Raw genomic sequence first — 5,459 nt, forward strand, 5'->3', positions numbered from 1 at the left:
GACAATGCTACATATAGTTGGCCATGACAGAATTCAGGTTGAGGCAAGTATACAACAACAAAATCTATTGTATGCCCTTGTGCCTTATTTATTATCATCGCAAAATTTAATCTGATAGGAAATTGTGTTCTTTTGAATGGAAAACCACTATTATCGTATCGTCTGCATTTGACAAGAAATGAATTATTGGTATGAAAACTCTTTTCCCAGTGTGGCGACCAACTGCAATTTCAGCATCAATGATATTTCGTTCAAAGTTGTGGCAAATAAGACGTGTTCCATTGCACAGGCCTTTTGAAAGATTGACATTTCTGAGTAACATGATAGGACAATTTTTTTTTAGTAACAATTCATGTGGTGGAAGTCTATTTGGTGTTAATGTGTTTAAAAAATCCTCCATGATGCCTTGTTCTGATGTATCAATTGTTTCGTCAAAACTATAGTATTGTGTAACTTCACCAGGAAATCTTTGAATGAGCATTGCATTTATTTCATCGACAGAATTTTTCTTTGGTATCAAGATAGCTCAATTTGTCATTTCGGATAAATTTTCTAAATAACTGCTGATATTCTAGAAGACCGCATCGATCAGATTATCTAAGGACTCCATATCATTTTTGTAAGGAATAAACATTTCATTGAAAATTTTTATCTTGTTCTCAATTGTGATTGATGTTATTCCATTTCCAACCTGAAGTAAATAATTTGAGAAATTTGGATCGAATCTTGCTCGCATATTTTCACTCAACCTAGTCTTAGTTAGAGTGGACCACAAATATGATGATACTAAACTGACATTAAACTCTTCTTGTCTTGTGCCTTTATGAATCACAGGTAAGACTTGACGAAAATCTCCACCAAATACAATAACTTTTCCACCAAATGGTAATCTTGAATCAGTTATGTCTTGTAACATTTTATCAAATGTTTGCATATATTCTTTTCTAGACATAGGTGCTTTATCCCATATGATTAACCTTGCAAGACGTGACAATTTGGTAAGAGCACCTTGTTTGCTTACACTACAAGTACTATTTTTGTCAAGATCTAATGGAATTTTGAAGCGTGAATGTGCTGTTCGACTCTTAGGTAAAATAGATGCAGCAACACCAGACGATGTAGTTGCAAGAGCAATTAAGTTTCTTGATCTCACTATAGTGAAGATTGTTTTATATAAGAATGTTTTCCCTGTTCCACCAGAACCGTCAATGAAAAATGCAGCAGATTCATTTAGAAGGACTTTTTGCAAAATTGATTTGTATGCATGTTGTTCAAGATTAAGAGTCATTGAAGCCATAAAATCTTCCTCTGGTATCAAAACTGCAAATTCATCATTTATTTCTCTAGATTCAATTTCATTCTGATCAAAAGAAATATCATGATCTATTAAATGAAACATGTTTATGTATTTTCCCATCGATTCAAGTGTAGAAGAGATGGTTCGTAAGACTTTTGTCCTAATATCTGCTAATGTTGCATCACTTGTTTGGAAATCACTTGACATATCTTGTTCAAAACATTCCCAAAATTCTCTAGGATTTGTTGGGTTATAATATACTAAATTTTTTGTAAATAACTGTCTTAAACTGTGTGGTATTTGGTACAAGTAAGCCTCTTGCATACAATCTTGTAAACCGGTATTTCTTCTAACAAATCATGTAATGTAGCTGCTTCACAAAAGGTTGGTGCAGTGACACTGCCAACTGTTTTGATGTGGTCAAATGACAAAAAGACCTCTTATATGATTTAACAATATCCGTAAGTAGTATCTTTCACCTTCGAATGAGTTTACTGTAACAATGTGACCTATAATAGTTTTCTTCTTTCTTGGAGTCTATATTTTATGTTGTTAGCTCCAAACAAAAGCATCATGAAACTCTTTGTACAATAGCCTTCGGGCATTTTCATTAGCTTGATTTGTTGAAAAGAATTCAGTCAACATTGATTTTCCCGAGAAATCAGATATCAGAACATTGTTTAGATCGTCATGTACATGAAAAGCTACTAGGTGTTGATCTTCAAGATGTAGATGTAAACTGTAAACTGATGGATACATTTTATTAAGAGTAAAGCCATATATTCACCACATAACTTCTGGTAGAGCAATCCATCTAGATGATTGAAATTGTTACATTTCATCAATCTTTTAAATGTTTTGTCCAGGAATCAAATTGAAAGTAACACGATCATGAGCTCTGTAAATGTACTTATAAAGGTATTTGACTGCTTTAATTGTTGAGCAAATTTCTACATTCATGTGACAATCAAATTTTGCAAAGAGATATGGATTATGTGGAACAACCCAACAGTTATCTAAATCTTTACCTTTGACTTTGACAGTTATTCTATTATCACAACGTTTGTACTGTGGGAAACAATCGATTCCAACAATTGTGTTAGATGCAAAGCTTTTTGGATAGTGGTTCTTACAACTACCATTTATTTTCATACACACATTGTTCGGATTCAATACTCCACCAGGGCCATGCATCATATGCTTTATTACTGTTTTGTGCAAATGTAAATTTCTATCTTTATCAGGTATTTCTATTGATACAATTTCATCAAAATATTCGGGAGCATAGATTTTCTAATCTCTTTGGAGTATATTGTGAGATCCATAAATTCTTGTGTTTATAATTTATAGTATTTTATTATTATTATTAAGTGTGTTATTTTATTTATTGACCTTGTAATTTATGTTGGTGTGTTTTATTTTTCCTAGTATTTAATTATTATTTATTTGTGTTATTTTATTTTTAGTGTTTTATTTTTGGGCTTGTGTATAGTTTATTTTATTGAGCTGTGCATGTGTGTGGGTGTGTGAGTTTGGTGAGCCTAAACTTACCCAGCCCATGTGTGTATGTGTTTGAGCCCGAAGCCCAGCTTAGCAGCCCAACCCGTGCATCTTGAGTCCAGCCCGTGTAGCCTCTCAACCCAGCCCTTCATTTTACTCAAATGGCGCCGTTTTGGTCAAGGAAAATTAGGGTTTCATCACTTTCCTTCATACGCCGCATGACCATCTCATTCTTCTTATTTTTTCTTCTTCTTCCTTCTATTTTCTTCTCTCTCTTCTTGTTCCAGCAGCTGCCGTGAGCCACCTCCACCTTTCTAAGGCAGCTCCGTGTCGCTCGGTTGCGGCCCTTAGTCAAGTATTTTCACCCGCTGCTGCCACCTCCTCCTTCCTTGGTCTTTCTCGATGTCACTCGGCATGAGCACTGAAGGCTTGCTGGCAAGCCATCGCCCCACGGCCACCATCTCCTTCTTGCTTGGGCTACTCGGTGTCATGCGGCAGTGGATTCCGTGGTGCGCTGTTCAGCTGCCGTGCCACGCGTTCGTGCGAAATGCCACCTCTCCTCCACGGCTTGATGCCTTTTTTACTTTTCTTTCACCCGTGTGACACGCATGCCTCACAAACCGCCACTCTTGGCCTATTTAAAGGCCACGGCTTCTGCAAATAAAATCCCCCGAGAATCCTTATCTTCCTATCTCGTTTAAGCTTCTTGTTTCTCCGTGTGTTTAAAGTTTTGTTCTTTAATTTTTGGTGGTTAATTCGAAAGCTTGTAGTTTGGCCGTGCTTGGTTTTGTTCTAAAATTGTGTATGACAATCGGTTTGGGTGAATTGTTGGAAATTGCCGTTGTGCCGCCGTTGTGCCGCCACCTTGAGCAACGCCCTTTCGAGTGATCTTTCAGATTTTTTTTCTAACTTCGTGCGTATGTAATTTTTCAGTTTTATAATTATATTGTTGTAATTGTCAAATTGTAAAACTGTTGATTTGTTAGTTTGATGGAAATTGGGTCTTGGGCCGTTGAAGTGTTGGGTTGTGATTGTAATTGGTTTTGGTGTTGGGCCTTGGGCCGGATTGGAGGTTGGAATTAAGCGTGTATTTGTGAAACTGTATAATTATAAATAGAGGATTATTTTATTGTAAATGAGATATTTAATATTTATTCCAATAAACTATTGTAATGCAATTTATCGTTTATAATAAATTGTGCTGTGATGTCAAGTTGTCTGTTGGAATTGAGATTGAATATGTGGGTGCGTGTGTTTCACAACCCCAAGCCGAGATGGGTCATTATCTCGGTGGAGCTTATCTGGTCACTCGGAAGCGTAACAGACTGACGTGACGTCTCCTGAGTTGTTGCAGGGCAACGATGGGAACAGATGAGACGATAACGCTCTCGTACCGATTATGTGACCTTTTGGATGGCGAGGTTAGAGGATGCTTGGCCATGTACGCGCTAGGTGCGGAACTGGACATCACTCGTTATAAAGTCTCATGCACGGACGTTACCTGTGATGTGACGATGAGAGCCATGGTGTGCAGACGGTCCATAGAGGAGACCGTGGTGCATGCGTAATTTTGTAATAATTATGATCGGGGCCAAAAATGAGATTTTTGGTGTGAGTATTAAAAGTATATTTTTGGGAAAAAGGAATGTGGGTTGTTATTCTGTTTATTTGTCTGTATGAAGACGCGTGATTATATTAATATGTTTTAAATCTCTTGGATGTTGTTTTGGTTAATTACTTGCTGAGATGTCATAATCTCATTATGGTGTTTTACCCTACGGTTCCGTCTTATGGTGTTGTAGAGTCTGACGCAGAACCCGAGTATGAACCCGAGGGATCAGCTCCGCCAGAGATCTGAGTTGCTGAGTTATTGTTCAGCGTTATGGGATTTGTTTACCTTATGTTATTTTCTGTTTTTAATTTATTTATCGTATGACTGTATAATCCTTGTAAAGTTATTTTACTGTTTTTGAACAAATTCTGATACTTATTAAAGAAATACCTTTTTTATTTCTCCGCTGCGAATATTTTTTGTACACTTATTGCATGTTGTACACACTCTGAGCATTGGTCGTTGGGGTGCGTGATCTGTGTGGTTATCATCCCGGTGTCACGAACTCCACAAAAATAACACGTGGGAGTCGAGGACGCCACATATATAGTTGGAGTATTGTGTATATATATATCGATTATATATGTGTACCACCAAATAAATTAATGAAATTAATATTATCCCTCCACTCCATGCCATAAAATGTGAGAATTACTGAGTCATGCTATCTATAACAAAATGATCTAACAAGAATCCTAGTGATTTAAGACACTCAGACTTTAATGCCCAAAATTAAGAGATTCGATCCAATTATAAAGCTGGACGTTCATCCCTAATTTTGAAATAAGTTCACATGTGATTAGCTTTATTTACATTGTTACAGTTATATTATGATCGTATAAACCCTATTTTCACGAAGTATATGTCAGTAAAAGGCATGGTTTATCCTTTGAAAATGAGAACGGATCCTTCATTAATTTTCAACCCTATGGTCAATGAGTCCGCAATGTGGAGGGAAAAAATAACAATAATAAGCTTGTGGCTAGCTAACACCGAACGTGCCAAAAGATAAAGTTGATTTGAAATTAGTTATTGGTTAAATTCATTTAT

The sequence above is a fragment of the Juglans microcarpa x Juglans regia genome, chromosome 1S (assembly GCF_004785595.1).
Source record: "Juglans microcarpa x Juglans regia isolate MS1-56 chromosome 1S, Jm3101_v1.0, whole genome shotgun sequence".
Lineage (NCBI taxonomy): Eukaryota > Viridiplantae > Streptophyta > Magnoliopsida > Fagales > Juglandaceae > Juglans > Juglans microcarpa x Juglans regia.